This window comes from Microcaecilia unicolor, chromosome 1 (assembly GCF_901765095.1).
Source record: "Microcaecilia unicolor chromosome 1, aMicUni1.1, whole genome shotgun sequence".
Taxonomy (NCBI): Eukaryota; Metazoa; Chordata; class Amphibia; order Gymnophiona; family Siphonopidae; genus Microcaecilia; species Microcaecilia unicolor.
Window position 1 is genome coordinate 249,383,908 of NC_044031.1, and position 23,006 is coordinate 249,406,913.

Consider the following 23,006-nt stretch of genomic DNA (forward strand, 5'->3'; position numbering starts at 1 on the left):
TCTTGCCTAGGCCCACCCAAAATCTGTTGTCTGGCTACGCCCCTGGTTAATAAGTTTTGGATGTTACTGAATTCTATTATTCTATCTCACTGTATTTCCAGTTTTAGCACAGTACAAGTCATCACAAGGACAAAATATAAGAAAACCGATGGACTGCATTAGGGGTTTATAGCCCATTTAGTTAAACAAATGAGACCTGCAGGAAAGAAAATATTTATTTTTATTATTTTGACTTATGAAAACCACCTGTCCTTGAAACATGCTCAAAATAGAATAATCCATTTGTACAAAAGAGATGAGGTGAAGATGCGATTCCATGTGCCCCAATAAAAGAAGAGTTTAATTTTACTTCCAATCTTTATAACACCAGGCTTCCCAAGGCAGATTACAACAACAGTTAAGATGAACCCATCAGTGAACAGGATATCCTCACTAAAATTTGGCCACGCATTACTGTATTATATACAACAGTGTAGAAAAATTAGCAGAAAATACAGCCTTTATTAGAACTCTACCAAGTACAATAATTTTTGAAACTGTTTTAGTGATATTCAGTTTTGATTTCATGATATTTATATCTACAAATGAGACACTTTCAAATAAATTAAAAAACTGTCAAGTTCTCAATCTAATCTCTGAGTATAAGCACCTGAAACCAATATAAACACTTGTTCAGAAAAACAGCAGAATGCCAGATACAAAAAACAAGCAAAACTAGAAAAATCACAGAGATGCAAGACTGTCAAGCCCACCCTAAGCAATGGCTATATTGCAAACTCAGCTTGATCTCCGATAGAAATATGCCTTCATTTAACATATCAACATTTTCATAATGTCTCGTTTGATTTTTTTTTAAGGAAACTAGGGAAAAAAACCAAAATTTGGTGTTTTCCCCTGTGTTATTAACGGCACACTAACAAAATTGTCCCCAAAATGAAAATAAACCTACGACATGGAAAATGAAAGGAGATCTAAGGTGAAGGAGTTTTTGTCTGTGTACCCCTAACCTCTAGAATTAATCCTCACTTCAGTAAGGATAACCTGAACTCATTCCCATTATTTTGAGATCCAAGCATTATGGCTACTAATGTAGAGATTTACCCTGGAGTTTCAAGAGCTTTTGATATGTGATTTACAAAGTCCCTTCAGTGTCCCCACTGGCCAAGGACCGGGAAGCCTTTAGGGTATACGCCTTCAAAGAGCAGCTCTGACCTTCTAACATGCAATTAGTATTATTGTTGCAGGGTGACAAATATTTAGTACAGTAAAAGGTGATTAACTTTCAAGAGTTCTCTTCTCTCTTCCCTTCCCCAGATCTATCTAAGTTTATATAGCTTAATTCCGGGGGGGGGGGGGGGGGGGGGGGGGGGGGGGGGGGGGGGGGGGGGGGGGAGGATTTCTGCACAATACTGAATTTCCATAGTTTGTGTATGGTTCAGCTCTGCAGGTGGAAGACAGAAGAGAACTGTGTGCAATTATCACATCTCAAAAAAAAGATATAGCAGAAATGGATAAAGGTACAGAGAAAGGTGACCAATATGATTTATGACATATGAACAGCAACCCTAACATTTTTAATTTTTCAACTTGGAGAAGAGACAACTGAGGGGAAATAAACTAGAGGTCTATAAAATCTGAATGGAGTTGAATGCGTAAATGCAAATCAATTGTTTACTCTTCAAAAAAAAGTGTAAAACCTAGGAGGACACACTGAAGTTACAGAGTAGAAAATTTAAACATATAGGAGAAAATATATTCACTCAATGTGTAGTTAAACTCTAGAACTCACTGCCAGAGGATATGGTAAAAGCTGTTGAATGCAGCTGTTTTTAAAAGGTTTGGCTTAATTCCTGGAAGGAAAGTCCAAAAAGCCACTGATTTTCCCTGGGGTCAGTAGTCTGGATTCCCGCTACTTTTTGGGGACTCTGCCAGCTACTTGAGAGCTGGACTGACCACTGTTAAAACCAGTTCTTCTCAACCCAGTCCTTGAGGAACACCCAGTCGGCTTTTCAGGATACCCACAATGAATATGGATGAGAGAGATTTCCATGCACTGGCTCCCTGATATGCAAGTCTACTGCATACATATTCATTGTAGATATCCTGAAAACCCAAATGTCTGGGGGGTGCAAACCTTCAGCCTTACATTCCCCTCCCATTAACTTTCAGGCCCCTAAGCCTGCAGCCCCCATCCCCGTCAAGATCTTGATAATTAATAGCATCTGATAAAAATGCAGGTTAAAGTATGTGCTGATGGAGCTTGGAGCTTGTCTGGCTGTCAAGACTTGTTTTGCTTTGACTGCAGCTGCTTTATTCCCCCCTCCCCCCCCCCCCCCCCCCCCCCCCCCCACTCCTACCCCCAGAGGCTGCTGATCTCAGGAACTGCCAAATCTTGCCTAATGGTTGAGCCAGCCCTGACTTTTAGAAACAGGATCCCGAGCTAGATGGACCCTTTCGTCTGACCCGGTATGAGAACTGTGTTATCATGCCATCCACAAGCACAGGAATGTGGCATTGCTGTCAGTGTTGGCTGCTCAAATCAGCTTCTGCCCACAGGAACAGGAAGCAAGCTGCTTCTGGTTATGCCACAGCCATCTCCCATCCAATGCAGCATGTTCTGGTCTTATGCAATATGCTGTATACACTGGCACTCTAATTTAGAGGAGGTCTCAATTAAGGGACCTGGCACCCTTCACTACCACCTCTTTGGCCTACCCCATCTACAGTGCCATAGCTAATTCAGTGTGACCCTTTGCCACCCCAACACTTCTGTAGCGATCCTATCAAACCATCACTCCAGTCCCAACACCACACAGCAGAAACTACCACTACATTACCAGACTGGAACCCAGCCAAACACCTCAAGGCCACTGACGGGCAGACTTCTACCGTCTGTGCCCTGAAAACAGCAAAAACAAATCAAGACCAAGTAAACGTATCATACCTTATGAGTTTATCTTGTTGGGCAGATTGGATGGATCGTATAGGTCTTCCTGCCATCACCTACTATGGGGGCCGATATTCAGACCGCAGAAGTTAGCCCAACTCCCACAGTCACTGCTAAACTCAGAAATTCAATGCCAGGCCGTTTCCTATGACTGGTATTGAATAGTAACACAGTAAATGACGGCATATAAAGACCTGTACGGTCCGTCCAGTCTGCCCAACAAGATACTTTATATGTATACCCGAGTTTGATTTATCCTTGCCTTTCTCAGGGCACAGACCGTAGAAGTCTGCCCAGCACTGTTCTTGAACTAAGTTCTGAAGCTAACGTCGAAGCCCCTTAAAATTTACACTCCAGCTCATCCCTATCTATTCAGTCACGATCAGAGCATAGACCGTAGAAGTCTGCCCAGCTCCAGTTTTGTTTCCCAATTACCAGCATCATCACCCAATCTCCACTAAGATTCCGCGGATATCCGGTTTATTTTTAGCCAGTTAGAAGATAACCAACTAAGTCTGAATATATACATAGCAGGTTATCTTCTAACCGGCCAAAGATATCCCACATATTCATGCAGCCAAATATAGCCGCTAAAGTGGGGCAGAAAATTGGTGGCTATAACCGGCTATCTGCGAGCCACTAGCCGATGATATACAGCGAGAGATAGCCAGCTATGTCCTGCTGAATATCACCGGATAGATGGTTATGAGGCATTTAACTGGCCAGGTGCTGATCCTAGTATTTATTTATTTATTTAGATTTTGCTCACACCTTTTTCAGTAGTAGCTCAAGGTGAGTTACACTCAGGTACACTGGATATTTCTCTGTCCCAGAAGGGCTCACAATCTAACTTTGTACCTGAGGCAATGGAGGGTTAAGTGACTTGCCCAAGATCACAAGGAGCAGCAGTGGGATTTGAACCGGCCACCTCCGGATTGCAAGACCGGGGCTCTAACCACCAGGCCACTCCTCCACCTTTTGAATATTGGGGGAGGGGGGGGGGGGTATGTTATGTAACTCTGCCCCTCTCTTCAGCCCAAACTGCTACTAACAGCTAGTGTCTGCCTGGCCTTCACACTTATTGCTACTACACAAATGATAGAACAGCTGCTGTGGCCCAACTAATGCTTCAACCATCTGCCTTCTGAAGTGTTGGTCTGATTGTTAAAGGGCAATACATCCCACCAGAGTAAGTAAATTAAAACCACTTGTCAGCCAGTGATGTCCTCATGAACACCCCCCCCCCCCCCCCCCACACACACACACACACACACTCAAACAGAGAGGGAGAAAGGGTAGAAGGGCTGGAGGACAGAGTAAAATATAGAGAAGAACAGTATTGTGATCTAGTGCAGGTGTTCTAAACCCAGCCCTCGAGGCGCACCCGCCAGTCATGTTTTTCATGATACCCACATTGAATATGCATGAGATTTGCAAGCCCTGCCTCCTTGATATGCAAATCTCTCATGCATATTTATTATAGCTATCCTGAAAATCTAACTAGCTGGGTGTTTCCAGAGGACTGGGCTAAGAACCACTGGTCTACTATTATGGTGTACTCCTAGTGAATTCTGTCTTGCATCTTTTAATTGCTCAAAGGGAGCAATTTCTGTTGTATTTTACCAAATATAAAAATGAGAGTTTTACATTTATAAAATATGCAAATGACCTAAAACCTAGCCAACACTACTACTTAATCCAAGTCAAAACTGTGCTGCTTCCTCCCTGCCCACTTAGAAGCTGGGTTGCAGATGTATTCAATTAGTCCAAGGCATTGAGGGGGGGGGGGGGAGAGAGGGAACAGTGTCACCTACAACTTTTCCCTCATTTCTACTTTTCACTTATAGTTAAGCTCCACTGGAAAACTGTTTTGTTTATTTTGCATTTAGGTAGCGCCCTATGATAAGATCCCCAGAAACTGATGCAATACACTGCACACAAACAGGACCTTCATTACACAAACAAAAAACTATGCAAAGCGTCATACTTGCTGCAGAAGAGAACCAGCCACTCATCCAACATTACAAAACCACAAATCTGCAGCACCACCTTCCGATTAATTAAGATTCTACTTTAGCCAAGTTTGAGAAGAGACTTCCATAAACCTTACACTCAAATGGGGGGGGGGGGGGGGGGGGGGGGGGGGGGGGGGGGGGAGATACAGTTAATAAGTAACAGATGATAGTACATAAAGACCAAAACAGTCTAACTAGCACTCCTCATTACACAAGGCAAGGAGATCAATCAAGGTAAGCCTTTCAACTTCAATGGTTTAACAGATTTCCAAACCAATTCAATATCAGGCATTTTTGGAGATTTACTGCCATGACCTGCCAGTGTCAATGGGGCTGTAACTGGGAGCTATGCTTTTGGGAGTGCTGGTAGAACTGGTGTCAGAATACCCCAAATTCAACAGCAGTACCATTCAATAGAATCAAAGACGACGCATCACTAGCACACAGCAATTCCGCAGCCAAATATTTAAAAAAAAAAAAAAAGTGTGCATGCACCTGGGAAAGCCAATCCTAAAGGTATTTGTGCACTGGAGATGCTAGAGGTTGCAAAAAAGAAAAAAAGCAGGATTATGCAATTTATACTGCAAAAAAACATGCAGTGAAGAAAAGGGCAGTACGTTCTTGCACTTACTATACTTTGGTGGTTAAATTAGGGTAAGTGCACAGCCTGTACAGTAAGGGTGTGGGGGCCCGGGGGGGGGGGGCCCAGTATCTTACCTGCATTCACCATATTAACATGCTTTTTTGGCAAATAGTGTGGGTGCCAAAGGATGTAATGCAGTGCCAGTCCAATGTAAAATCCTGCTGCAGCAGAATGACTACCCCCCCCCCCCCAAAAAAAAAAAAACACATCGCAGCCCCCATTTTGATCCCCAGCATAGAGCCTCACCTGACCCCAATCTCCCCCCCCCCCCCCCCCACACACATACACAGGACTACAGGGGTCTCCCTCAGTCTAGTGGCCTAGACAGGAGCATTCTTCCTCTCCACTCCTGCCTTGGGACTGTGCCAGATTCAAAACTGGTGCCAATGACCCCTAGCAGTTGTATCAAGGCCAAATGATTCTGTTAAAGCCTCTGGGCAGAAAACACTAGTGGGCGGGGAAACTCTTGTAACTCACCGTTATCAAAGTAGCAGTCAGTAATGCCTTTTTATACCCTCTACAGAGGCCAAACAGATTAAGAGATTTCACCAAAATACAACTTGCAGGAGAGGATTACATTTGCAGGACATCAATGCCTTTCCAATTTTTTAGCTCATTAGGAAAGTCCACAGGGATTTAAGCCCACACTTCCATTGCTGCATTTCACTTTAAAATATTCCATTTCTGCTCATGCAAGTCTGCCCAGCCTGTAAATGTTTTATAACCAAATTAAGACTCATCGATGCTTGCCAACTCTCTCTCTTCAAAGCACTACAGACAGTCACAAAAACCAGAACGTGTTTAAACCAAATCTCCCTCCTATAACCAGGAAAACATATTTAATGCACGCCAAGCCAGACGTTAGAAAGGGTGATCCCAGAAAAATATGAAAACAAAATATGCTGTTTCTTCAAACTGCAGTCAGTTCCATTCCTAGTACAAGGTTCTGAGCAATTATAAAGCAGAAACTTCAATGAACTGCTTCAGAAGGACTCTCCACTATACGACAGGACACACAGTTCTTAACTAGGCCCACTATCAGGGCAGGATTTACTTATAAACGGGACAAGCATAGGGCATCACGCTTCACTAATGTGGAAAACTATTAAACCTAACATTTACTTCCTATTTAAATCAAAGGGAATCACTTAAATGTTACACCTTAGGGACCACAATACGCCTAAATCTGGCCTTGCTAGTCATTAGAAGATTTGTTCAGCTGCCAAAATGCACTCCAAACTCCAGCTCTCTTGACAAATAATTTGTACCCCCCCCCCCCATGCATCTTAAAAGCGAGTTAGAAGGGTACATGCTTACAAATGTGGTTTCTTAAAAGGAATGAAAAGCAGCTGAGCACATTTTAACCAACTGAATCCAGCATACTTTGAAGCCTCACACTGGAACATCCAATATGCAAAAACAAAACGCTACAGAAGTGGTTCCCAAACCCTAGTCTTGTTGGCACACTCCAGCCAGACAGGTTTTCAGGATATCCACAATGAATATTCATGAGAGAGATCTGCATGCAGTAGAGCAGTTCATGGAAATCTCTCATGAATATTCATTGTGAACATCCTGAAAACCTGAATGGCAGTGATGCCTTCAGGACCAGGGTTGGAATCACTGCATTATGGCCTTGTACTGAGACTCCAAAGCAGCCATTCCCAACTCAGTCCCTGGGGCACACCTAGTCCCATTAGGTTTTTAGGATATCCAGAATGAATATGCATGAGATAGATTTGTAGGCACTGCCTCAGTTGCATGCAAATATAACTCATGAATATTCATTGTGGATACCTGAAAACCCGATGGGACTAGGTGTGCCCTGAAGACTGGGTTGGAAATGACTGTTCCAGAGTATATGAAAAAGCAACCTGTAGCAACCTCACGCTGTGTAACTGAACATCTAGGAATTACTACGGGGCTCGTTTTCAAAGCACAGACTTACAAAGTTACATAGAAGCATATTTTCAAAGCAACTTACAACGTAACCTATGGAACTTTGTAAGTCTACGTGCTTTGAAAATATCTCTCATATATATGTCCACCACCTAGCATTCGGCCCATTAACTCCTGAAAAACCTCTTTCTCTTCCTCCTGCCCTGACACCATAGCTCTGGCACTCTTTAAAGAACAACAATTTCAGTTTTCAAGTTTGAGTGGTGGATAGCAAAAAAAGTGGCAACCTTTTTCATTTTTTGGAGAGGGCCTTCTCATTTCCCATTACCCCTGTACATGTCCTTAAGACACTCTCAAGGTAACTTTCCATCTGCTCCTTCTTTGAGGGTATTAAGGCTCGATTGCTCCCGCCAGGCCTGTTTTTCTGGTTTAGCTCCCATACTCCGGAATTCCTTACCAGCATATTTAAATGAAGGGCGCTCATTCCTTCGATACAAAACATGTCTTAAACCTTGATTATTTGAAGTGTTGTTGACCAGTTCTTTCTGTTACTTTGTCAGGCTTATGAGGGAGTTCTTTATCTTTTGTTGTGCTGTTTCACTTTGTCTCGAATAATGTTTTTTGTGCGATTTCATCTTCCTTCTCCGCCTCCCATTTTTGTTCCCGTTTTTTTAATGTTCCATTTTTTGTTTGTTATGATTAAACTATGCACCACCTCAATGCATCTGTGCCCCAAACAGGCAATATATCAAAGAGAGTAAATACATTTGTTTTGCATGCAAAGTAAAATAAGGACAACAGCATAGACAATTCTTCCCTCCTAGTCTTTTAAAAATAATTCAAAAAATCAGTCATCTATCACTAACTTAATATTTAAACACACAGTCCCATCCCTTTTGGTTTAAACACCTTTAATCTAGTATTAGGCCTGGCTAAAAGTGCCAATTCTGAGGAATTCTTTATTCTGTATTTTAATACACCAAAATAGCAAATGTGCTAAACACTGGTGTGTATGTGTTAGTTACTGTTAACACACATACTCAAGAAAAGCTGTGGACATTTCAAGGTAAAAGAGGGTTCTATATTGAAGAGGTGAAGAGATTTGGAGGTTGACTTCCCATCAGCTGTTTCTCGGGCACCCCCCCCCCCCTTTACCAAAAGTCTATAATGTATGCCAGGCCCACCGAGAGAAGGGGCAAGTTTCTCTCGGTTCCAGTCTCCAAGGAGGGCCTAGCGCCAGCCATAGAAGAGACGCTTTTTTTCAGTGATGCTGCAGCTGCCCACCCTAGCAGCCAAGGTAAGTAACACCAAAGCCAACCTGTCAGCCTTGCTCAATTAGATCCAGCATCTTTCCCTCCCTTCCAGCCTCCCGACCCCGGTCCTCTACTTGCCTCAGAGAGAGTGACTGGCTGGCAGGGAGCAATCGAGAGACTGCTCTGTTGGCCAAGGTCCTCCCTATGCAGACACAGGAAGTTACTTCACAGGAAGTGGGACGCATCAGGAAGAAGGACTCATGGCCGGCAGATCAGAATTAATGCAATAATGCAAGCAGGAGGCCTAGCACAGGAGCAGGAGACCGAGCCAGCCTTTTGCCTGTCACTGAAGCCTCCATTCACACCCAGGGAAGCAGCAGGGGTCAAGGCAAAGGAGCAGGAGACCAAGTGTGCCAGCATTCTGCCTGACTGGGGCTGTCGCCAAAGTAGGTTCACACATGGCAAAGCTGCTTATCTCCAAGTACTGGCTCTTCTCTATAAGCAAAAAAAAATTACTTTGTAACAGGATATAAAAGTTCCAGACAATTCTTTCAGGAGCCAATCCTGCTTATTTTCGAAGGAGATGGCCGGCCATCTTCCGACAGAAATCGGGAGATGGCCGGCCATCTCGGTATAATCGAAAGCCAATTTGGCCGGCTCCAACTACTTTCCGTCGCAGAGCCGGCCAAAGTTAAAGGGGGCATTTTGGCAGGGTACGGAAGGCGGGGCGGGGGCGTGGTTACGAGATGGCCGGCTTCAGCCGATAATGGAAAAAAGAAGGCCGGCTCTGATAAGCATTTGGCCGGCTTCATTTGGTCCATTTATTTTTAGGACCAAGCCTCAAAAAAGTGCCCCAATTGACCAGATGACCCCCAGAGGGAATCGGGGATCACCTCCCCTTACTCCCCCAGTGGTCACCAACCCCCTTCCCAGCCTCTATGCCAGCCTGAAATGTCATACCCAGCTCCATGACAGCAGTATGCAGGTCCCTGGAGCAAGATTTACTGGGTGCAGTGCGTTTCAGGCAGGTGGACCCGGGCCCATCCCCCCCTACCTGTTACACTTGTGGTGGTAACACTTGTGGTAGTAAATGGGAGCCCTCCAACCCCCCCCCCCCAAAACCCACTGTACTCACATGTAGAAGCCCCCCCCTTCATCCCTAAGTAGTGGTGTACAGTTGTGGAGGGGATTTGGGGGGGCTCAGTACACAAGGTAAGGGAGGTATGCACCTGGGAGCAATTTTTGAAGTCCACTGCAGTGCCACCTAGGGTGCCCGGTTGGTGTCCTGGCATGTGTGGGGGGACCAGTGCATTACAAATGCTGGCTCCTCCCATGACCAAATGCCTTGGATTTGGCCGGGTTTCAGATGGCAGCCATTAGTTTCCATTATCGCTGAAAACCAATGCCGGCCATCTCTAAAGCCAGCCCAAATGTTGATATTTGGCCGGCTCCGACCGTATTATCGAAACGAAAGATGACCAGCCATCTTGTTTCGATAATATGGTCGGGATGCCACTTTACGGGGCCGGCCATATAGATGGCCGGCCCTGTTCGATTATGCCCCTCAATGTCAACTAGCCAGGTGTGGGTGGGGGCTTAAGATTGTTTGGCCCAGGCCCAGCTCTGTCTCTCAGTGGCCCTGATATATGCCTCCTTAAAGTAAATAAAAGGCCCAAAGAACAGAAAACAGCACATTAATAACCACATAAATCCAACACAAGTAGTATCGGTAGAAAGCTAAACGTTAAACACATAGAGGCATATTTTCAAAGCACTTAGCCTTACAAAGTTCCATAGGTTACTATGGAACTTTGTATGGCTAAGTGCTTTGAAAATGAGCCCCAAAGTATCACAAGCACCTAATACCACAGACTTGTCAGTTTGGTTAAAAATCAAACAATTTGTCTTTCACTAACTCAGTCACAAGTTGCTAAAACACTCCAAGTCCAAGGATACAGTAAATAAACTCAGTGCACTGTTACCTTACAGCAGCAATTCTATGTTTTAACAAAATTCAAGAGCTAAATTGTTAACAGGACACACAAATTATAATCTGATTCAATGACAGTAGGATACAAAGAGAAAAAGCCAAAAAAAAAACCTTCAAAATCAAAAGTGGCATAAAGAAGGAGCAAACCTTAAGAGTTACACTTCCCAAGCTACGGGGATTTGTAGGACAAGGGAGGAAGCTAGCCATCAGCAGGACAACCTCAGCACATTCACCCCAGGGTAGGCAGGAGAAGCCAGCTCATGCGCTTTAGGGACTCGTGAAGCCTCGTGCTCTGCTGTGCACACACACAAATCTGGCTGTTTGCACTGGGCAGCTGCAGCGCCTCTCTCCAGGTTTACCATCAGGGCAGGAGTATCTGAGGGTTCAACAGCATGCATCTCTCACCGCTCTCCCCTCCACCCCAGTGTGAACTTAAGATGGGGGAGGAGAAAGTCAATAGGAGGAGTTAGAGAAGGCTAGACCCCCCCCCCAAACATCACCTTTAGAACACTCCATCCCTCCCCTCAGACACACAAGCGTGAGTGTACACACATATACTTATTTATTTAGATTTTGCTCACACCTTTTTCAGTAGTAGCTCAAGGTGAGTTACATTCAGGTACTCTGGATATTTCTCTGTCCCAGGAGGGCTCACAATCTAAGTCAGACAGAGCAGTCCACAAACACATAGGTGCACAAAAGCCACAGAGACGGCATTGCTATCCTTTGAATCATCTGCCCCCCAAATGTGCATGCCTCCTCACCCCAGGCCCATAGGAGCCAGCCCTGTGGATGCTTTAGCACCCCCAATATTGAGCAAACTCCTTCCCTGTGTCCAGGGATTTAAAAAGCTGGTTCTTATGCCCAAGCCTCCCCTCTCACTTCCCAACACTTTCTGATCTGTTCTGCACAGAGATACTGACAAACTTGTATTTCCCTGCACACATATCCTCTGCAGCATTTCCCAGCTCACAGATCCTTCCTCTGGCTGCCACTCTCAGTTGCCTTCCCCCACCCAACTCCAACCCACTCTCCCCAGCTGCTCCCAGTCCAAAAGATGTTACAGCCTTCCTCCCCCCCCCCCCCCCCCCCCCCCCGTGCCTCAAGTCCTCCCTCCCCAGTGGGAGAGTGCACAGGTGCATTCCCACCAGTGGAACGGCCGCTCACTGAAGCGTGCCTGTAAACCATAGTCAAAAGCTACATTTGCTCCTATGCACATCCTGCTGTACCAGATACACAAATCTTTAGCAAAACGAACAGCGCATAAAAAGTGCTTTACCCCTGCCTTTTCACCCTTAGTTGCAAATTGGTTGAAAGAAGCATAAAAATACATTTTTAAAAACCCTCCTCGATTCGAAACTTAATGTTGCACGAGAAAGGAGAGAAACAAAATAAGAAAAAACATTCCCCGGAAAACAGAAACACCAAAAGGTGGAGATTGCCAGAAGGATAAAGTGTCCATGGAGCCACACTCAGGTTGATACTGTATTGATTACCCTATAGGACTGTGTTTCAGCAAGTGCCTGGGTCAGGGGTCCTGGCATTAAAGTAACATACATTAGATAAATACATATAATTATTTCAAAGTGCATTAAAACATTAAGGGCCTTATTTACTAAGGTGCGCTAATCTTTAGCGTTAGCACGTGCTAATTTTTAGCGCGCACTAAAAACACTAGTGCCTGCAGCGCAGCTTGTGTTTACAGGGCCCTTACTCATACATTTAAAATGTAAATACATCAATACCATCAAACATAAGAACTAAAAAGAAGCATACTTCATATAAAAAGCATATAACCTTCAAAACACATAGGGGGTCTCAGTGTTTAAAAACACGCTAATTTTTAGCGCACATTTGTAAAAGGGGCCCATACTGAATACATTAGACGTATATAACCTCATTTAGAAAAATATGTAAAAAGTTCTAAAATAATTATAATATATACAAGAAGCCAACCATACATTGAGAAACTCATTATACCATCACATATAAAAATTATAAAATAAAGACTACAAGAAAATCACACACTTCAGCTGAGCTCAATTTTTCTATTGAGTAAACAATGTTTTCACAAACCTTCAGCCACTCAAATTTAAAGGATGAAAGACATTGTGGGCTCCTTTTACAAAGTCAAGCTAGCGATTAGTGGTACGTCAAATGCAACAAAGCTAATTCAATTCCTATGGCCTTCGTCACATTCGCTGCACGGTAATCACTACGTAGCTTTGTAAAAAAAAAAAAAAAAAAGCCCTAATTAAATAATAAAGGGGTCATTTTACAAACCTATGGCAAAAGGGGGCTTGCGCTGGAGTCAGCACATGTTTTTGACGCGTGGCGAGGCCCCCTTTTACCGTAATGGGTAAAAGGTTTCCCTTTTCTTAAAGAAACGGCCATGCAGCAAGTGAACCACTTACTGTGCGGCCATTTCAGGGGGGGGGAGAGTATTTACCACCACCCGCTAAAGTGACGAGAAGGGCTCCAGCGCAAACCCAGCTGAAAGCCAGGTACACAGCAGCGCTACAAAAATTTAAATATTTTTGCAGTGCTGAAAATGGCACATGCTGGAGGAAGGAACTACCACCGGGCTGATGAGGTAGCCCGGCAGACTTCCCTTTAAGCAAGCGGTTTGCCTGCGTTGGGCTTACCACCACTTCGTAAAAGGGTCCCTAACATTTTAAAAACAATTATAAATGCAAGACTCTTATTCCCCTATTTACTAAGCCACGCTAGCTGCTGCCATGCGCTAATACTAACACAGCCCATTTCACTTTGAATGGGCTGTGTCGGCATTGCTGTGCGCCTTAACAGTGGGGGTTAGGGCTCCTTTTACAAAGCTGCGCTAGTGATTCTGGCAGGACATCGTAAAAGGAACCCTTAGTTTAAAAAAAAAAAACGTAAGCTTACAGTTTATCCAACAAAGCTACTGCTACACAGTTAAAAACTGTTCCGTCTTCACTAGAAGGCACCAGAACAAAATGAACAAATATTTCTCTGCATAAATTAAAAAAACTACCATTGCTGCTCTATCAAAAATAAATCACTCTAGGGCTCTTTTTACAAAGCTGTGTTAGCATTAGCCTGCGCTGAATGCCAAAAAGCCCATGGGAATTAAATAGACTTCTAAGTACCCCTAAGTAACTGAATAAAGCCAGTAAATATATATATATATGTGTAAAAAATGAGATTGGCCAGCGCTGTTCACACCTATCAACAACCCTGTACCTAAAACTAAAAACTCTAGCTCTCAATCAGTTAAAGCCAGAACTGCCAAAACTACTGCTGAAATATACTTCAAATTTACGTAACTGCACATGAACTAATGCCCCCTATAGCGCAGTAAATATTTTTAAGGAAAGGGTGCAGGTCTCAACAAAACTAAAAACAGCACAGATCGTATCGAAAAAGAAACAGGCTTATTTCTTAAACTTTTGAAAAACTCCCCTCTTAAAAAAACTTTTAATAACAAAAAAAAAAGAGGCAAAGAAAGATATTAATATATTTAAGGGACTCACCAAGCTCACACGTTCCTGGTCACTGCAAAGTAAAACAAAACTAAGACTGAGGACGCCAGTGTATATTTGAAGCCAGCCCTGGCTTCCTGAAGGGGATAATAAAGGGGGTACTGTGAGCAACGACCAGAACTCTGAAAGTAAGAATGTCATCAGTGGGGGGGGGGAAAAAGAGAAAAGAAGGCAACAGGCGCGGAGGGGGTGGGGGTCAGGGGTCTTGCTGGGCTCTCTCACACATCCGTCATTTCTGCAGTGTCCACTAAAAAAGTGTGGTGGGGGGAAACATATAAACTAAGAAGCCCTCATATAATATTGAGACTAGCCCTTCTTTACTTTCACATTGAAGAAAAAGAACGGCATGTGTGAAACCCTGTGTATTGTAGGCAAATAGTAGGGCTGCATAAAGGGAGTATACTAGGGGGTATTGTGAGCAGAGGCAAGAAATATAGAAGCATGTTTATATATATATATATATTTTTTTTTTTTTACGCTTTTCAACACACAAAAAAAAGTTATAGCAAATGTGCAAGGGGTATTGGTATGGGATTTGCGTAACAAGACGTATGAGGAGAGACTTGCTGACCTGAACATGTATACCCTGGAGGAAAGGAGAAACAGGGGTGATATGATACAGACGTTCAAATATTTGAAAGGTATTAATCCGCAAACGAACCTTTTCCGGAGATACGAAGGCGGTAGAACAAGAGGACATGAAATGAGATTGAAGGGGGGCAGACTCAGGAAAGATGTCAGGAAGTATTTCTTCACAGAGAGAGTGGTGGATGCTTGGAATGCCCTCCCGCGGGAGGTGGTGGAGAGGAAAACGGTAACGGAATTCAAACATGCGTGGGATAAACATAAAGGAATCCTGTTCAGAAGGAAAAGATCCTCAGGAGCTTAACCGAGATTGGATAGCAGAGCCGGTAGTGGGAGGCGGGGCTGGAGGTTGGGAGGCGGGGATAGTGCGGGGCAGACTTATACGGTCTGTGCCAGAGCCAGTGGTGGGAGGCGGGACTGGAGGTTGGGAGGCAGGGATAGCGCTGGGCAGACTTATACGGTCTGTGCCAGAGCCGGTGGTGGGAGGCGGGGATAGTGCTGGGCAGACTTATACGGTCTATGCCAGAGCCGGTGGTTGGGAGGCGGGGCTAGTGCTGGGCAGACTTATATGGTCTGTGCCCTGAAGAGCACAGGTACAAATCAAAGTAGGGTATACACAAAAGTAGCACACATGAGTTGTCTTGTTGGGCAGACTGGATGGACCGTGCAGGTCTTTTTCTGCCGTCATCTACTATGTTACTATGTTAGGTATTGTGAGCAGCAGCAGAAACAGTATGCCTATGTAAAAGGATTTGAAAACCCTCCAATTGAAAGCAAACAGCACTTCTGCATAGCAGGGTGTTCCAGGGGGTATTGTGAGCAGCAGCAGAAACATTACATAAACTTTAGTACTGAAAGCAATCTGCACTGTTATATAGTGAGAGCATACTAGGGGGTGTTCTGGGAGTATGTGAGCAGCAGCAGAGAAACATTATGCCTTAGAGTTACCATATGCACAGTTTTACCCAGACATGTCCTCTTTTTAAGGACACTGTGGGACGTCCGGGCGGGTTTTTCCAGCCTGCCCATTTGTCCGGGTTTGCGGACAAACAGGCAAGCTGGAATCGAATGTCCCACGGTGTCCTCAGAAAGAGGACAAGTAAGTCTTCCGCTTGCTACCGGCGCCGCTTCAAAATGTCTACCGAGACTTCAAGTGGCTGCCTCGCAAGACTTCCAGAAGTCTTGCAAAGTCACCGCTTGATGTGTCAGCAGCCATTTTGAATCGACGCCAGCAGCAAGCGGACAGCGGCATAGCCAGGCAGGAAAGAGTAGGCTCCTTTCTTGCCCAAAAGAGGCCACTAAATCACCAGGGCACAAGTCGATAAGGTAAGGGAGAGGAGGGAATGTGGGTAGGGGGTAGGGGGTAAGGAAGCTGTAAAAAAAAAAGGTGGGTGAAGGGAGGCTGGAAAAGATTTGGGGGGAGGGATGTTCCGAGAGAGGAGGGCATTTCTCTGGTAAGTGAACGCTATTTTGCTTTGTGCTTTGGGAACTTAAAGATTGGGGTTTAAAGGAGGAATTGTAGGTTAGTGTTAGGCAAAATTAAAATATAAAAAGCAAATTTTATCAACTAATCTTCATAGTCTTTTCCACTTAGTTTTAAAAACTTTGTACCACAGCATTAACAGATAGAATCTAGCAGGCACTGCAGGATCTAGTTTAGTATTAAGGGAGAATAAAAAGAGAGAGAGAGAGAGGGAAAAACCAGCAGGTCCTAGTTTAGTTTTAAGGGGGGAATAAAAAAAGAGAGAGAAAAGCAAGCATCATTAACTAGTTGCCATAGTGTACACTTTTATATTAGGCTAATATCCTTAATACTGTAGCAAGTTTTAAATTATTTAAAAACTCAAAAACACTAAGATGAAGTCAGCAGTCCAGCAGCGAGAGGGGTGCTATCCAATCTTTTGCATTGAGTGTCACATGTATGATTATCTCCCAGTTGGTGAGATCAGTGGCGTACCTAAGGTAGTTGACACCCGGGGCCGGTCATTTTTTAACACCCCCACCCAAACAAAAATCCAGTACTAGGCATGCCGAGAATACAAAACACTCAGGACCTATAGAGCAATTCTACCATACCATAAGCAGTCATTTCTACGAGTCACACAAGGAAAAGGAAAGCATCTTAAACACTACAGTGAGCACTAGAACATCAATTCACCTATTGTAAAACGAAACCAGACAGAATAGTACAGATTGTAGATCCTGCACAGTCAATGCCAACTGAAAGCCATGTCTTTTTCACAAACACAGATACACCCTAATCCACTATAGAATAAGTAATCATAAACTTTCTATTTAGACAAAAATTAAACTGAACCCCCAATGCCAGACTCTGCATACAATGCAACACCACAGAAACAGAAACTGTCCCCTAGTACTGTGCAAAATATAAAGACAGCAGATGTAAATTTGAAAAAAACTAACAAGTACCAATCACCACTTTACAAATGCCCAACGGAAAAAGACGGCGCTGCTTCCCACAGCACATTTCTCTTCCAGTGTTCCCCTACAGCAGCCCTGAAACGGCCAAAAAATACTGACAGACCAAGAACGTGCTCCTCTACCTTCCGACCATCTAAAACAACACTGCTGCCTCAGCATAACACAAAAAAAAAACTCGGAAAAAAAACCACCACTCAGCAAAGGCTGACCCCCCTACAACCACATTTACATTTCACCAACAGAAAGACCCCCCCTCTACAAACCTCCTTGACAGACAAAACCACACACACACAATACAACAGAAACACACCCTCAAAGCCACACACCAATCCATCCCACTTTGCCAGCACAGCACAGCACATCCCCCAACCCCCCAAGCAAAAAACAAAACAAAAAAAAAAAGACACACATCAACAACCTGCACACACACCCCTACTACTACTACTACTACTACTATTTAGCATTTCTATAGCGCTACAAGACGTACGCAGCGCTGCACAAACATAGAAGAAAGACAGTCCCTGCTCAAAGAGCTTACAATCACACACACAAAATAACTCTGCGACTCATACACACAACAAAAAAAAAGCCACATGCTAGCGCCCGTTTCATTGGTTTCGGAAACGGGCCTTTTTTACTAGTAGGAATATAATAGGCGTCTCAGTGTTTACCGCCAGCTGACTTTTACCGTGAGCTAAAACGCTAGTGTGGCTTTGTAAAAGGGCCCCTTTATTTGGCAGCTTAACTCTTAGTAGTAATATCATGAGATTACCACTAGGGGTCAAGGGCGCCTATTTGAATCCAGCACAGCAATGAACAGGAGCGACTGGGGATCGTTCCTGTTCTCACTAGAGCACCAAGGATGCCAGTAAGAGCCAGGGCTGGAATGAGGAGTGTGAGGGAAGGATGGGCTGCCTCTTCCCTGGGGTGGGGTGATGCTGGCACCTGGGGGTAGGTTAGGGGAAGTGGTAATGATGAGACAAGGGGGCATCGGAGGGGGTTAGGGGTGGATCTGATGATGATCATGGTGCACTATTAATGACAGTGGAAAAAATCCAAAATTTCAGGGTTCTTTCTATTCAGGTTTAGGATGATATGAAAATGACATGTTTACATTTCCCATGTTGTTTCAAATGAATGCACATCTCTGGTTTAATTATCCGAAATAACATCCTTAGCATACAGCATCCAAGACAAAGGGGAAAGATCCAAACTACAATATTTTCAACTCAGCTGGGAAAGCATTTTTAACAATTTACTATCCCCTACTAATCTGAATTCCCTCCAATCATGCTACAACAATCCTTTCTGTACAGCTCCACTTCTATCAGACCACTATCCTGTGGACGCTCCCTCTTTTGGTCATTCCAGTCGTCCATAATAGGTAAGCTTGTATTCTGAAATACTTTGCAATCTCCCTAGATTCCTTCTCAAAAACGAACCAACCCACTAATCTCAACAGGCCTTTTGGCCTACTCAGATTCTTCTGCAGTTTCCCAGACCAGTATTCCTGCTTCACAAGCTTTAGGGCCCTAGAATAAATCCTGGCTCCAGCTTTATATTCCCTCAGGGCTTTCTGTATTTTATCTTTCCAGCACTCCTGCTGTTTCCTTCTGGTCTTCATCTTCAAATTTTAAGTTCTATTGAAAGCCAGAGATTGTTACGTGATAGTGACACTCCTAGATAAAGTTAGGAAAGAAATACCTCCCCAAATATTTTCTCCATTAGTTTTTATTCAGAAACTTAATACATCTGATAAATGTATTCATACTGATGAGTTTGGAATAGTTTTTCCATTCCAGATGGAACTGTAACTTTCTTTTTTCAGGTCTACCTTTACAGAGTTTGAAGTGGCTACAACTTATTCAATCAACTGCAGTTAAACTACTTTACAATGCACAACATTTTGACCATGTCACGCCTCTTCTGGTATCTGAACACTGCCTTCCTATTTCAACCTGCATAAAGTTCAAGATTCTACTGTTGGTTTATATATTTAGAGCCCCTTCTGCTCCTCTTTATCTCAACAAGGTTCTTATTCTGTACTCTTCTTTCTGTTGCCTTAGATCAGCTGATAATAATCTTTTGTCCTAACCACCACCTTCTCTTCTCCTTGCACTGGAGATTGCCTTTAGTTATCTAGGCCCTAAACTCTGGTATAATCTCCCCCGTCATGTTCAGGATCAACCCACCATTGCTTCTTTCAAATCAGTCTTAAAAACTCACCTTTTCAGAATTACATTTGCCTTACCATCATAACATTTCCCATCAGCTATCCTATTGTGACTCTCTGCCCTTCTTTTTTCCTTCACTCTGTTCCTTCTTCACTCCATGGTGTGCCCTCCTTCCCCAATCCCGTTTCTTATTTTCCTTCCTCTTTTCCTTCTTCTAAGTTTTTAGATTTTTTTAATTGTTTTTTTTTAACCCACATTGAAGCCTATGTTAGGCTGCATTTGGTATATCAAGCAAGTGAAATAAATAAATAAATGTTAAAAATCTTACTGTTTGGAAGATGTTTGTCCAGCGAACTTGATGTCTTTGTCTCCTCCTCAGTTTTTGTTGTTTTTATATCAAGGATTAATGGAGATGTTTGATAAAGGTCAATTTCCAATGGAAAAGGGATTGATAACACTTACTCCTATTCCGAAAAATTCTTCTTTGCGATCTAATGTTCTTTCCAATGATACAGTGGCTTCCATACCACATGTGGTGAAGGTAATGGAGGGACTGGTGGCACAACAATTAACAGACTATCTTGCTCTTCATGGTATTTTGCATGATTCTCAACTGGGCTTTAGGAAGGTGTTGACATTGGCGATTAGGCAATTTATCAGTATGGACAAGAAGGGAAAGGGAAATGGGACTTACATTCAAAGCAGTTTACATAGTATATAATGGTACCTGGGGATATGGAAGGTTAAATAACTTACCCAGAGCCACAAGGAGCTGCAGCGGGAATTGAACCCACTCGCGCAGGAACAAAGTCTGCTGCACTAACCACTAGGCTACTCCTCCACACTGATGCTTCTGATTCTGTAGCAATATGATCTTTCATGTACTTTTGATGCCGTGGATAGTTCTGTTTTGCTATCTATTTTGGATTATTATAGGGTAGGGTGTTCTGTACGTCAATGGTTTAAGGGTTTTTGACTAATATGCGCTATAAGGACAGGAAAATGGGGTGCGGTTTATGGAATGGAGTTTGTGTTCTGGAGTTCCTCAAGGTTTGCCCTTATCCCCTAATCTTTTTAACTTAATTATGGCACCATTGGGTAGGAAGCTGGCTAGTCTGGGTTTTAACATTTTAACATATGCTGATAATATAGTTCAGATTTTCTTCCTTTTGAAGGACAATTATTGAATGTGCTTCCTATTGCATCTCAGGTGAATGATGTAATAGAAGGATGGACAACTCCATTCAGGTTTAAAATGAATAACGAAAAACAACGTTCATATTGTTTGGGAACAAATTTAATATGGGAAAGGCGGTCAGCTTATATATTGGCAATGTTAACTTCCCATTGGAGTCCTCCCTTAAAATCTTGGGAGTGGTTTTTAATAAATATCGTTCATTTGAAGTGCAAGTACAGGCTGTAGCTAATAAGGTATTTAAAATATCGTGGAAATACATCGTGTAAGGTCTAATTTTAGTTCTGAAGTGTTTAGTTTGTGTAAGCCATGGTATTGTTGCTTATTGACAATTGTAAAATATTTACAGTGGATGTAAGGACATAGTGATTACAAAACTTCAAATTCTGTTAAACACTACTGCTTGATTGATTTTTAGATCTTCGAAAGTTGATAGAGTTACCCCATTGCTTTGTTCAACTGCACTGGTTGCCATTGCAAGCTTGAGTTATTTTTAAACGTTGGTATTTCTGATAGTGCATGGTGAAGTACCCACTTATATGTCTGGTTTAATCAGATTGTAATCTAGGAATTTTTCCTTGGATCTACATGTTTTTTTAAATTTTATAATTTCCAGATCCTAGAAAGGTGGCCTATAAAATGTTTTTTTTTTCTAGTACATTTGCATATTTGGCAGCTACACACTGGAACAATTTACCAACTGATATTAGAAGACAATCTAATCATATGACTTTTTGAAGATTGTTGAAAACATTTATATTTATAACATTTTTAAGAGGTTAGGTTGCATAAATATATATGTTTTTTTTAAATGTAGCAAATAGGTTGTCTAAATATATGGGTTTTTAAAGCAGTTGTGTAATTCCTGGAGATGTTTCTTTTCTTTTTTTGTGAGCCACACTGAACTTTAAAGGTGTGTGTGGGATATAAGTATCATGTAATGTGACATAAAATATACATAATTGAAGCCACATCCTTTCCAACCACTACCAATTCTCAATTCCATGACTGAGTATACCGACTATTAAAAAAAATTGAGTCAGGTCTTTGACCTGTCTGCAGATGTGTAACAGTACTATGGCGTCCATTTACTAAGCTTTGGTAAAAAGTGGCCTTAGTGCGCCCTTACATGGGTTTTTCCTGTGCACCCTGGCCATTTTTACCTCAGCCAGAAAATGGAGGATTTTCTATTTTTTTTTTCTGTTAATACCATGTGCTAATGTTGTCATTAGCGCATGGCTAGGGAAAGGGGAAAGGGAAATGGGACCGCCTTTCTGTGGTTTTTGTAACTACATTCAAAGCAGTTTACATAGTATATACAGGTACTGTACTTTTATTTGTACGTAGGGCACAGAATTACCAGGGACCACTTACCGACACCTATTTTGAAGGCGGTAAGGGCCCATGCAGTAATCCTGCTCTAATCAGCACATGGAAATGTGGAATCCCTGCTCTCCACCCCCAGACATACCCCCTCCAATAAAATATTTAAAAAATATTTTTTAGTGCATGGGTAGCATATACCAGTTTGGAACTTAATGCAGATTACAGTGGTGTAGCCATGGGGGGCCTTGGGGGCCTGGGAACCTCCAATTTGGGTTTGGGGTCCCCCAAGGTCTGGTGGTTTGATTGGTGGGGGTCCCCAGCCCTGCCAGCAGAAGCTTTCCTGCAGCAATATTTGCCACCGCGCTGCCTGCCCTGCTTTCCACCTTCTCCGTGCGCATGTTCATGTTTAGTGAAATTGAGCATGTGCGAGCTTTGCATATGCTCAATTTCACTAAAAACAAGCATGCAAACCAGGGCAAGAAAGCAGGACAAGTAACAAAGAAGAGGGTCCAAAAGCACACAAATCCAGACAGCGAAACAAGGCACAAAAGGGCCTCCAAGGTTGGAACAATGGTACAATCTTTAATGAAAAGGACCCGACATGGGCGCCTGCCTCAGAGGTCATTTGGCGGTTCATTGGAATCAGCTGCTACGCTCAGAAGCATTTGGTACAATCTGCTTTGGTAAGAATTATTTTTCAGTCTACAAAACATGTTTTTGAGACACCTGTTTACTTTCAAGGACTTTGGCTTTTGACCCCTGAGGCAGGTGCACGTTGCGCCGAAACACAGCCCGTGTTGGGTCCCTTTCATTAAAGATTGTACCATTGTTCCAACCTTGGAGGCCCTTTTGTGCCTTGTTTCGCTGTCAGGAAGCAGGGCAGGCAACATGGTGGTGAATACCGTCGCAGGAAAGCTTCTGCTGATGGGGCTTAGGGACCCCCACCAGCCCAGATATGTGGGGTTATGGCAGGGGTCGAGAGTAGCGATGAGGCAGGGCAAAATGTTTCACCCCTA

General features: G+C 43.3%; 1 protein-coding gene across 1 annotated transcript in view; it reads right to left on the reverse strand.

Annotated features, from left to right (window-relative positions):
• Positions 1 to 14,310, reverse strand: part of GRB10 (growth factor receptor bound protein 10) — a 414,148-nt gene extending 399,838 nt beyond the window's left edge. The window contains exon 1 of the mRNA XM_030205442.1: positions 14,260 to 14,310. The gene's annotated coding sequence lies outside the window, so the exon portion shown is untranslated. The remainder of the gene's footprint in view (positions 1 to 14,259) is intronic.
• Between the last annotated feature and the right edge of the window lie 8,696 nt (positions 14,311 to 23,006).